This window comes from Notamacropus eugenii, chromosome 5, assembly GCF_028372415.1.
Source record: "Notamacropus eugenii isolate mMacEug1 chromosome 5, mMacEug1.pri_v2, whole genome shotgun sequence".
Lineage (NCBI taxonomy): Eukaryota > Metazoa > Chordata > Mammalia > Diprotodontia > Macropodidae > Notamacropus > Notamacropus eugenii.
In genome coordinates, this window is record NC_092876.1 from 176,836,456 (window position 1) to 176,849,598 (window position 13,143).

Sequence of the window (13,143 nt, forward strand, 5' to 3'; positions counted from 1 at the left end):
GACCTCTAACAATTAGAAAGTCATATCTATAAACATAACTCACGTTACTGAACTTCACATATAGTAAGTTACACTTTCTAAATCTTGTTTAATTCATCCATTTACACAATGGATATATTTTTGAAAAATTGCATGTAATTTGAATTTGAAAAAAATTTTTTTAACATAGCAGGAGATCTCATAAAAAAAACCTTTCAATAAATTTTATTGTGTCCTGGAGGTGGGGGGTTGGAAGAAAGAGGGAAAAAATATATGTGGTTGTATCTCCCTATTTAGATATAGATATGTACATACATATATGTGCATGTATATATACACGTATGTATAATATTTTAATCATCCCAAGTTTACTCTATTTTGCAAACTAAACATAGTATTTTAGAAGGTGACTTGGGTTCCATATTTGGCTTTGTCACTGTTAATGGGGAGAAAAGGGGAAAGGAGTGAAGATTTAAGTTCCTGTGTACCAGGCATTGTATTAAGTGCTTTACACATATTATCTCATTTGATCCTCATAACAGCCCTGGGTATCTGAGGTAGGATCAGAAACTCTGTCACTTGATGTCATCACGGAACTCTCTGCTCTGCCATGCTGCCTGCAAAGTCCCTTCGCTTCATGTTCACAGACATGTCTTCTGTGTAGTAAGAAGTTAAAGTCAAAGGAAACCAAAGGATGAACACAGACCTTCCCAAAGAGGCCACGATGAAGTCATCTAATAGAACTGGTCTCCTGAAGAAGTGCAGGATGCTCCCTTGGTTGCATGGCATGAACTTAATGTCAAAACACCCAGGTCTGTGTTTGGACTCTGATACATTCTAGTTCTGTGAGCCTCAATACTTCTCTATAAATTGAAAATAATAATAAACTATCACACATGGTTATTATGAGAAAACATTAAGGTATTGCGTATGTTGGAGTTATTATTTTATTATTATGTGATTTGAGTAATGCTGCAAAGTCTTCTTCCGAGTATTTCTCCCCTGATATTATGCTCTTACCTGAAATTATCCCATGAAGGTTCCCTTCTTTGGAAGAAGGCATTATTTCATGTTAAAATGCAAATGCCCCTAGAGCCAATAGCCCATTATTTATCATTATGTTCCTGTTGTGAATTAATTTATCAGATCATTTTTCAGTATGGTACCCAACTGAGAGTAAAGCCTCTCTAGGAATGGGGCATAGAAAAGGCAAGTTTGGATTGGGGAGAAGGGGAAAGAGGAACAAAGAATGGTTTGGAAAATATCCAAAATACAGAGTAGCACAAGTCTTCCTATGTTGGTCAGTAAGGTCTCATGAAAAGACAAAAAACTTGTACAAAATGATACAGAGTTGAGTGAGTAAAATAGGGAGAATAATTTATAAAATAACATCAATATCACAAAATTGAGCAATTCTTGATGGCTTAAGAACTCAGATCAAGGAGGTGATTGACAAGGACTTCCAAGAATTGGTGAAGAAAAATGCTGCCTGTATCATGGAAGAGGTAACCTATCATCTGATGGGCTTATATTTTTTGACATGGCCTACACGAGAATTTCTTTTGCTTAACTATGCTTTATATGCTATACTTGTTCTGTATTTCTTTATTTTTCTTTCATTCTATCTCCCTTTTTTTCAGTGAGTGGAGGGAGATGAGGGATAAAAAAAATAAATGCTTGATAAGTGAAGAAAAATATAAGCCCATAAAAAATTATAGGGAAAGGCTCAGATATTCTCAAGAGCACAGCTGTTGCTGGCCTTAAGATCCAGAGTCATTTAGCACTCAGCCTACTGGTATACTTTATTCTAAGACCTCTGGCACAGCACATCACATAAGACATTTCCGGGACACAATCATACAAAAACAGACACACAGAGCAAACTACCCAAATAACCAAACTCTCCCCCTCCCCCCTTACCCTACCCCAGTCATTGGAGTAGCCCTTGCTACTTCTTAAACAGGCTTATTCAATGGAAGGGCATCACCTCACCCTAAATGAGTACCTGCAAAGACCTTGGCCTAAAGGGCCCAAGGTCTCCTAGAGCATTCTGGGCCATCTCCAGTCATCCTGAAGAATATCTGGTCACTGGACTCAGATGGCTCTGGAGAAGAAGTGAGGCTGGTGACCTGCACAGCCCTCCCTCCCTCACTCAAAGTCAAGAGTCAAATGTCATCATATCTCTGATGGCATGGTCTTCTTTGGCAACGAATGATGAACACAACCCCAGTCACAGTGAAATCACTGTTTTCACACTTCTCCTTCTGATGCAATCATCTCTATAGTTACAGTCTAAGAACCAGTTTAGGGGAAGGGAACAAGCGTTTATTAAGCTCCTATGAGGTGACAGTCACTGGGTTTACAAATATTACCCTATTTGATCCACACTAACCTGAGGTACTAGGCTTTCCTTGCTTTTACCTGTTCACTGTAGGAAGCCTCACTGTAGTAGAGGAATTGGTCTTGTTATTAAGACATCACCTGTTGCCTTCCTGCTCTCACAGCATTAAATTCCCTACCTCCTTGACTGTAATAATCTGTCCTATCTAGAAAAAGTTGGATTCCATGGAGTGCATCCGAAAGGAATGCTGGGCAACCAGACGTCATCATGGAAACCATGATTACGACTCATGATTGGGTATGGGGAAGGGGAGGCGATGATGTTTCCCCAAGAAAAGAGAGAAAAGGTAAGAGAAGACACGTTATGGAGTGTTGATATTATATATTTATATGACAATAGGGTTATGACACATTTGCATATTTTGTTTTATTTGATCTTCATATATAACTATAAGATAAACTGTATCCATTTCTCTATTTTAAATATGCAGAAAGTGGAAATCACAGAGATCATGGTACCATGAAAAGAGCATTGGCTCTGAAGTCAAAGGACTGGAGTTCAGTGCTTGCCTTTGACACTGTATTATCTGTGTGACTTTGGGCAAGTCTCCTACCATCCAAAGACCTTGATTTCATCATCAGTAAAGACCAACTATTAGGTTACATAGCCTCTAAGTTCTCTCCCAATTCTAGATCTGTGGACCTATGGATGTGCCCAAGGGCACAGAGATGGTACATAACTGAACCAGAATTCAAATCTAATTCTTCATTCCACATCTACAACATTTCCCATCCTGGACTATATTGCATTTCTGGTGCTTAGCACAATGTTAGGTACATGTGGGTGTCTTAACAAAAGAGTAGATGAGTCCAAAGGCAAAGTTCTTACTGGGGAAATGACACAAGAAGCAAAAATATATTGGAAAGAACATTAAACTTGGAGTCAAAGGAACTGGACTGAGGTCCTGCCTCTAATGCTTTTTGAGCTCTCCCAGGAATTCTTTTTGGGGGGGGGGGCTAAGACCAATTTACATTTTTCTTTGAGGTTTTGGATACAGTTGATTTGATTTTATTATCTTCTGTTGAGCTTGGTTTTTGATATCCCCATATTTCAATGTCAGATTCTTTTATTGTTGTTTGTTCACTTTCCCAGCCTATTTCTTTACTTTTAACTTTATGTTAAAGTTGGGCTCTGTTCCCAGCGTAAAGAGGGCAATGTCTCTAGCTTCGGATTTTTTGTGCAGCTATTTTCAGAGCTAGTTCTGGGAAGGTCTGCAAGTTTTCAGTTCTTGCAAGGTAGTATGATCCAAGGAGAGGTGTGTTTACTACTCTCCTGGCCGGTGTTCTGATCTATGAGTGACCACAAGCACTCTTTTCCACCCTGGAATTGTGACTAGGGTCCCTGCTTCCTTGCAACTATGAAATCCGGTGTGGTAGTGCTCCTCTTCACCCTGGGACTTGGACTGAACTTGAGATCTAGATATAGGCAATACACAGAGTTCTGTACCCAGGACCACCAAGGGACCCCTGTAATCTCCTTCTGATCAGTTGTCTGTGACCCAAGAGCTCCAGAAGCTGCTGCGGCAGATTCAGTCACCCCTAAGACTTACTGCTGGCTTTCCCAGGCCTGTTGGCCCTGGTGCAACTGCTGGCCTGCATTGGACTGCATTCCATTTTCACCCCCATGAGACAGAATTTTCCTACCACTTTCTAAGTTGACTTGGGCTGGAAAATTGCTTCACCCCATCCTTTTGTGTGTTCTACAATTTCAGAATTCATTTGGATGTCTTAAAGTTGTTTGCAGGTCAGGTGAGCCCCTGCCTTTTCTCTGCCATCTTGGCTCTCACAAAGATTATTGCTGAGAAAGTACTTGGTAAGCATAAATATTCCCTAAAAATTTTTATTATTACTTCAAAGCCTTCCAGGGAAACACAGTATTTACTAGCCTCATGTTTTGGAGGTGGGGAGGCCCACAGGGAGAATGTAAGCATAACCAAAATTTGTCACTCCCAAGGAAGAGTGTTTTCAGCAAACCAAATCTTCTTTGCCTTTGGGCTCAGCTCCTATGAAAGGATAGAGATGAGATACAGAGCTGGTTGCTGATTGAAATAGAGCCTATGTCAGGAGCTGTCTCTTTCTGGTGGTTGCCTGGTGACCCTAATGGAAAATGATCAGTGGTAGGACCATGCCACAGAAACCACTCCCTCAGCTGGAAGGCTCAGCGGAAAGTCCAAGAGTAGAGGAAACAGCACTGTCCTCTAGAAATGTTGCTTCTAAAAATCCTGAATACCCCTCTGCGTGTGTGTTGGGATGGGATAAAGAAGAGAATGCTTTAGAGCTGAAGAACTTATATATAATGTCTGTTTTCCCTGAAGAGTGCTAGGGTCAAGACCAACAAAGAAGGGGGTGGCCCAACATAATTTGCAATGTAGTCTCTATCTTACCTTTGAAAGCAGAGAAGAAAAGAGAGAAGAGGAAAAGAGGAGAGAAGAGGAGGGGAGGGGACGGGAGGGGAGGGGAGGGGAGGGGAGGGGAGGGGAGGGGAGAGGAGAGGCTGGCAGCTAACATATGGTTGCTGGTTTATACATTCCTTCATTGATACAACAGGTAACGTTTCTAGTAGTGCTCTGATCAGCCTAGTGAGTAGAGAAGGTACTGGTTTGGAAAATTAACCCCGTGGAGTATACTATCCATGGACAAATCACTTCACCCCTCTGATCCTTAGTTCCTTCATATAAGAAACACAAACAATCCCTAATTTTTAGCAAGAGGGGAGAGGTTAGGCAGCTACATAAAATAATAATAACATTTAAAAAGGAAACATGTTATTAAAAGCCATTTTTAGCTTATTAAATTTTGTTTACTCAGAATTCCAAGCCCACTGAAATCTTGCCTCCCCCATGGAGAAGTCCACTTCATTGGCTCCATATTGGAATGCCACCCTCTTTATCTTTCTTCATTCCAGAAATGGATCGCTGCAATCTGATGAAGTAAAATTTGCTGTAACTTCAGAGGGCATCTGCAAGGCAGCATGGTATCGTGGGAAGTACTGGAGAGTCAGAATACATGACTCCAGATACAAGCTCTGATATTTATAATCACACTGTCAAGCAAGCAAGCAAGCATTTGTAAAATGCCAACCATGTACTGCCCTATGTTAGGGATTGAGAATGCAAAAACACAAGTGAAGTTGTTCTTGTCCTGGAGAGGCTTATGCTCTAGCCAGGAGGTGACAAAATGCATGTTTATGTATATTATATATACCTGCATACCACATATATTATGTATCTACATGTATATATATAAACATCCATATAGACAATATAGATATGTAATAATTTGGGGAAGAACCTAAACCTTGAAAGAAAACAAAGATTTTTAAGATGGAGTGCATTCTTTGCATGGAAGACAGCCAGTGCAAAATCATGGAGATAAAGAGATAGTGTGCTGTGCATGAGGAACAATGAGAAAGCCAATTTGACAGTACTATAGTGTGTGCATAGAGGAGTAAGGGTGACAAGATTAGAAAGGTGGGTTGGAGCCAGATTGTGAAGGACTTAAAATGATGAATAAGGGAGTTTATATATGGTACAACAGGTAATGGGTATAAGGGAACCCCTGGAGTTTATTGAGTTAGGGAGGAATATGGTCAGATTGACCTTTCAGGAAAATCACTTTGATTGCTGTCAGAAAGTTGACAGTGACTAGTTGTCTGACCTTGAGCAAGTCATTTCATTTCTCTAGCCCTCTGTTTCCCCATCTATAAAATGGGAGTTTTTATTGCACTTGTCTCAGAGACATGACCATGGAGACTTGTTGGGAGAGTTGTCCGGTGCTTCCCAAGTTTTCAGGGGCTTCTCATCTTGAAAGAAACTCTGTCCTGGAGAGAAGTCATGTGATTAACATGCAAAGAGAAATCAAAGAGGAGTACTGTGAATCATGTTGTCCACCATGTCTTTCCCGCTGAGTCCACAAGAATTGAGGAACTGGGCATTGTCTATGATAACCAGTGAGGAAAGCAAGAGAAGTAAACACTTTATGATATGTAAGCAGGTCCAGAAAAATGAAAAGAAACATAGTCAGACAGGTCAAAAGACTTGGCTTGGTGACTCTACCAGAATTCATTCCATAGCACCTGTCTTTCCCTTGCTTGTCTTTCTAGGAAGAGCCCTAGATCCTCTATACCCATCCAACTGTGCTACTTCTCTCTGACTGGTAGGGGGAAAAGTTGAGGAGGAAGAAGGTCAACCAAATAGCAGCCATCATAACCTGAAAGTGGAGTCCTTAAGTGCTTGCTTGCATATTGCACGTTCATTACAATTCAAGTGTATGGCTATTTAACAATGGTTTTAGTCCAAATCAACAAGCCATCCAAAACCAAAAGGCTTTTTCCTCAGTTTAGGATGACTGTAAATGGAGCAACTATTATCACCAAAAATAAACAACTGAGGCACCTAAAATATACACAAGTCAGCCATGGCGAACAGGAAATCCAAAATGTTCACTTTGTTCCAGAGAATATTCTCCCTCCACTATAATGGCTCAGACAATTGCTGGTATGACAGCAGCAAAGAGAACAGCTTATCATTATGTCCCATTCTCTCCAAGTCAAAATAATTGTCTAAGCAAGATGTCACAGGCATTTTTTCAATCAGGTGCCTAATTATTGTCTGTCTGATGAAAAGGTTACCATTTTGACAAAAATGCCAAGTGAAGAATTTCAACTTGAGTCATTTTTCAAATGATGGAGAAGTTGCTGAAAGTCTTTTAGTGATTTTATAACTTGCACTCACCTCCTAGAGGAAACACAATTAGGGAGGCTGGAGCCACAGCTGAGATTCATCCTTTGTTGGAAGATGAGCTGGAAAGGATCCAAAAGTTCCAGGACTGAAACCCACTGCCTCTAGGGCTATGTGCTTGGAACTAGACTTAGGTTTCTGGTGCTCTAATTCATTTGGACTGGACCAAAGACAGCTTCCTGTTTCTAAGAAAAGATGGCAAGGCGTTCTCATGAGGTGCTTTAGATGGCAAATTAAGCTCACCCAGGCAGCAGCCAAGGAGCAGTGGGCAAGAAAAAAGTGAAGTCACCCTATGGAAGACCTCTTCCACTAACCCCCTCCATCCCAAGATTAACCCTACCTAGGTCCTCACTCAGTCTACGATTTTGGGATGAGGTTATTCCAAACATATGTCTGAATAGATAAAAACAAACAAACAAACAAATGAAGAAGGGTTTGTGTCTGAGAACGAACAAATTTCAGATATTTGCAGAACATCTGGATTTACCAAGCCTGGCTACAAGCTCTGATGATACATGAACCAGGGAGAAAGGACATGTGTATGAAACACCTTGGAGATTCAGGGAAAGAATGTGCTCTTTCTATCTCTCTCTCCATCGCTTTCTCCACCTCTCTCTGCAGTTTCCAGTGATATCACATGCTGTTACTATGGTCACAACTGTTATGGCAAAACAAAACTGGCTGATCCTTATCCTAAGGCTAACAACCTGAGGCAGAGCAGAATTGAGGGGAATTGTGAGGGATGGTGAATTCCATGAAGTCTGCCATTCTTTGACCACAGGCCTGGATTGCGTTTGGTGGGTACACAAGAGACAGGGCAGCTGGGCCACTCTGTGGTGGAAATAGAGACCCTATGATGGAAACCCACAGGTAGGTGGGGCTTGTCCTCCTCCAAGATGAGTCTGGGTCAAGATGTTCATAACATCTGCCCCTTCTCCCACTCACTCTCCCCTGCCACATGCCTTCCATCTCCAACCTAGCTTCATTCTCTCCACTTAGGAACCCATTAACCTTTTTTCAGGGCACCAATAAGTGGACCAGCCCACAGGAAAATATGTGAAGTGGGCTGATTTTCTGCCATGGCTCTGCTTTATAAAGTGAATGCTTTGTCCTTCTGCTCCTTAACTGCTTGTCTCCTTTCTCTCTATTCCTCCCATCTACCAGGAGGGTGGAGACCACTAGACCCCAAATCAGGAAAAATGGCTTTGTCTAACAAAGAATGTTCCTTTTGCAAAGCCTCACTAAATATATCCTTTATTTTCTTGAAATGTAAGCTATTCTAGAAAATCTGTGACAAATGATCACCACATCCAGGATACCAGAACTTCAATGCTTGAGAAGCAACATGATGTGGAAAGTGTTAGACTTAGACTCAAAAAGACCTAAGTTCAAATCTGCCTCTGACACTTGAACCCCCCGGAGCCTCAGTTTGCTTATCTATATAATGGGGACAATGGTAACTATAGTACTTATCTATCTATCTACATATGTATGTAAGTATATCTGATACATGCAAGTATATATATATATACACACACACACACACATATTATAATAGGGACTGCTACATGGCCCAGTACATAGAGCACTGGGTTTGGGATCAGGAAGACACATCTTCATATGAGTTCAAATCTACTCCCAGACACTAGCTGTGTGACCCTGGGCAACTTACTTAACCCTGTTTACCTCAGTTTCCTCATCCATAAAATGAGCTGGAAAAGGAAGTAGCAAACCACTTTGCCAAGAAAATCCCAAAATGGGGTCACAGAGAGTCTGACATGATTGAAAACAACTGAATAAGAACAATAGGCAATAATACATAAATATTATATATAGACATATATAGATATTATGAAGAGAATGCTGTAATATTACTTCTTCCTTTGTCCTTAAGCCCACATTTCTGAGGGAACTCCAAAAATAGTAGCCTTCCATTTTGGAGTGATTGTAGAAGAGAGTAAAAATGAGATCAACGTCTGAATCTCCAAGGGCATTACTGTGCAGTCTCCTGTAAGCTACTATTGGACTTTCTGTGATTTTTCAATCAGATATTATATATACATATATATCTTATATAGCTGTAAAGAGAGAAAATAACTATAGTACTTATCACAGAGTTATTATGGGACTCAAACTGAATAGTGCATATAAAATGCTCTCAATTACCATGTAAGTGTGACTTATCACTGTCACCTTTGGTTGATCAAAACCCCTCCACTCGGGGGCCTCTCTGGCTCTCAGCAAGGCATAAGCTCCTGAGACCTTCCCACATCACAGAGTTTCTTGAGAAGGTCCTGAGGGATGTAAATGGGAGGCTGGAACCATCAAAGAATCCCATACAAACATCATTTAGATGCCTTCATAACCTGACTTGAACATACTTATTAAACTTGTTCAACAGTATTCCTCTCATTCATCCTTTGGCCCAGCCAAACTGTCCTTTCTGCTTCTCATATGCATCACTCTGTCTTCAGTTTCTGTGTGCCTTTGTGTAGACTCTTCTCCCATTTGTCTGGTATGTACTTCCTTTTCACCTCCATCTCTTACATTTCCTAGTTTCCTGTAAGCTACTAGTATCTTCCACCCCCAAATATATGCGTGTGTGTGTGTGTGTGTGTGTGTGTGCGTGTGTATAGGCATGTTTATGGTTTATGTAGATAATGTGTGTATGTGTGTGTGTACATATATATATATATATATATAGGCAAGAAATATCCTATTGATGTCTGCATCACTAGCACTGAGCAGAGTACTTGGCACATAGTAGGCAAATTAACAAATTTCTCTTGAGATTAATCAATAGTGCTCTTTCTCTATGTCTACAGGATCTTTTCTTACAACAGGCAAAGTAATAAGTCCCTCCTAGTCATGCTATATTCTATATTTAGTGTCAAATGCCTCTCCAATCAGTGAACAAACATTTATGAAGCACCTAACATGTGCCAGGCACTGTTCTAAGTGCTGGACATACAAAAAGAGGCAAAAGACAGTCCCTATCCTCAGGGAGCTTACAATCTAATAATGCAGACAAATATATACAAAGAAAGCTATATCAAGGATAAATATGCAATAATTAACAGAGGAAAGGCACTGGAATTAAGAAGGGTTAGGAAAGGGTTCCTGATGAAGGTAGGAATTTAGTTGGGACTTAAAGGAAGCCAGGGAAGTCAGTAGTGAGAGCACAGGAGGTAGAGCATTCCAGGTATGGGGCATAGCCAGAGAAAATGCCAAGAGCCAAGAGATAAAGTTTCTTGTTCTTGGAACAGTCAGAAGGCCAGCGTCACTGAAGCAAAGAGTACACATCAGGGAATAAGATGTAAGAAGACTGGACAAGTAGGAGAGGGCTAGTATATGAAGGACTTTGAATGCCAACAGAGCATCTTGCATTTGCTCCTGAAGGCAACAGGGAGCCACTGAAGCGTATTGAGAAGGGGAGTGACCTAAGAAATGATGAAAGAGACAGATTGAGGGAAAGCTAGGAAAGTTTGTATGAGCAGGTGAAAAGTGGAGTGAGTCCAACCACAACATTTATCCTATGACTACGATGACTACAACATAGTAAAAGAAAGCAATGTTGACCAACAATAACTGATCAATGCAATTACCAATCCCCCTTCAAGATACTGATGAGCCTTGCTTCCCACCTCTTGAAAGGGAGTTAACTAATCCAAATGAGTGATTTTGCAATGTCACCATCCATACTAGGACATGAAAAGGAAAGAGGTCAGTCATAAAAACAGTATCCAAATGCGTTTTATCATCCTTTCAGTCAACCTAGAGGTGACAAGAGCTGGAAAAGGGAGCTGCTGCCAAGTGCTCAGGGCTGCATCTCAAGATGGACCTCCTTTAGGGTTCTATGAGACAGTATGAGATCACCCCAGGGGAGAATGTGGGGGCACCTACTTTGCTCTGACTACTGATTTCCCCAGATTCTTTCAAGTTCCAACTAAATTCCTACCTTCAGCAGGAACCCTTCCCTAAGACACAACAGTAAAGATTAATTCCCAGATTTGCCTTTTTTATAAAGTCATCTCCAATGTGACTGGTGGTATTATACCAACTGTCTTTACTTCCCATGGATTCTAAGAAAGAGATCAGTAGGGAAATAAGGCATTATCTACCGCATGTGATCCCAAATGGATGCTTTTTCAGTCTTCGAACATTGTAATTGGTAAAAGGAATTGAAGGAGAAAGAAAAGAAGAGAAAAGAGAGAGTCTGATTCACTCTCATTACTAACTGTGTGGGCCTGTTTTTGTAGATGGGGGAATGCTTTGTGGTTTTGACTGACCTCTGAAGAATTTTCCCAGAGCTCAGGGGTCTGCTCTTCTGCACTGGTCCTGAGTTCATAAAGGGTTACATGGAAAAACAGAGGACAAAGGTACCAAAGTTAGCTCAGGGATGAACTTTTCTAAACAGTCTCCAGACTCTCAAATATGCTATAGGTGCCATGGACAGATTGACATTTATTCATGTTCTTTGTTTAATATTCAAGGCAGTGTGACAGTGGATAGGGAGTAGACCTCGAAGAGTGAAAAACCTGGGTTCAAGCTCTACCTCTGATACAAACTGACAGTGCTCCTAGGTGAGTCTTTCTACCCCTAGTTTCCACTAGTCTTTCTACTCACTAGTTACTACTAGGTAAGCCAATCCTGATTTCCTTCCTTTCTATTAATTGTCTGGCTTTTAAAATTGCATTTATTTTTGCTAAGCAGCTTTCCTTCATAGTGGGGGGTGTATGAACTGAAAAGTCAAGAAAAGTCCAACAGCAGCTTACAGGAGACTGCAGAAGACAGTAACGCCTTTAGAGATTCAGAAATTGATCCCACTTTTACTATCTTTTGCAGTCACTCCAAAGTGGAAGGTTTTTGGAGTTCCCCCAGAAATGTGGGCTTAAGGACAAAGGGAGAAATAAGAAGCTTAGGGTGGGAGGCGAAGTCTTATGGTGATTTTCTTTTTTCTATGCAGAAATTTTCCTTGGAATCAAAGGAAATGGGGAAGACTCCTCTTCCAAAGTCATCAATCACCACCACCACCAATAATAGTAAATATGTATGTATGTATGTATATACATGTATATGTATATACACTTGTATATGTATATACACACATATGTACACATATACTTATGTGTGTATGTACATGTGCATATGTATCTGTATATACATGTGCACGTGTATACACACATACATATACATGTATATATGTTTATCCAGGTCTATGGTTTTATTTTTGAAGGGATCACTTTTCACTGATACAGACTGGCACTTCATCTATGATATATAATCTTTAGAGAATGCCTTGGGGCCCTGAGAGTTGCCTACAATCCCACAGCTAGCATGTGTCAGAGACAAAGTTCGAACTCAGGTCTTCTATACTTTTACCCTGACCATTCACATAAAAATCTTGTTGACTAAAGTTGTTGTTGTTTTGTTATTTGGTGGCTAAAATTATACTTCAAAAGCTCTCTTTCATGGCCTAAAAGATGACAAATCTCTGTACTATAAATAAAGATCTCAAGATATTCTGGAGATTTTAATTAATGTATCATACTGAAACCATTATCCTAGACTGCACAATCACCTGGACACATATTCATTAATAAAAACTTAATAATATTGTTTGTTATTAGATGTCATTGTCCAAATAAGCATAATCTACCAATTACCTGGAGCAAAATGATTTAAAAGTATAGAGACTTAACTGAGGAGAGATTAAAATCATGTGGAAATAGGATAAGGAATACATCCTCCCTGTTGTCTGATTGCTATTAGAGACATGCCAAGGATACTTTCAGTGAGCCTATAGAGGAGAAACTCACATTCTAATACTTGCATTCAATTACAAATAGCAGCTATTTTATTAACCTGTTAAACAGTCCCTCAAACATTGAACATAAAATAATTGCAGCACAGCGAGTTGTGCCAAGACCATTTCTACTAAAACCCCACGGAAAAAGATGAGAATGTGATAATAATTATAAAGAATGATAGGTACATGCATAATAAACCTAGCCAAGGATATAAA

The 13,143-nt window shown here is 40.2% G+C and overlaps 1 long non-coding RNA gene across 1 annotated transcript; it reads left to right on the forward strand.

Moving 5' to 3' along the window:
- The first annotated feature begins 7,810 nt into the window (after positions 1-7,810).
- LOC140505504 (uncharacterized) lies at positions 7,811-12,647 on the forward strand. The gene is made up of 3 exons (XR_011967535.1): positions 7,811-7,988; positions 11,612-11,701; positions 12,085-12,647. It is a non-coding gene; the product is annotated as an uncharacterized lncRNA (long non-coding RNA).
- The last annotated feature ends 496 nt before the right edge of the window (positions 12,648-13,143 follow it).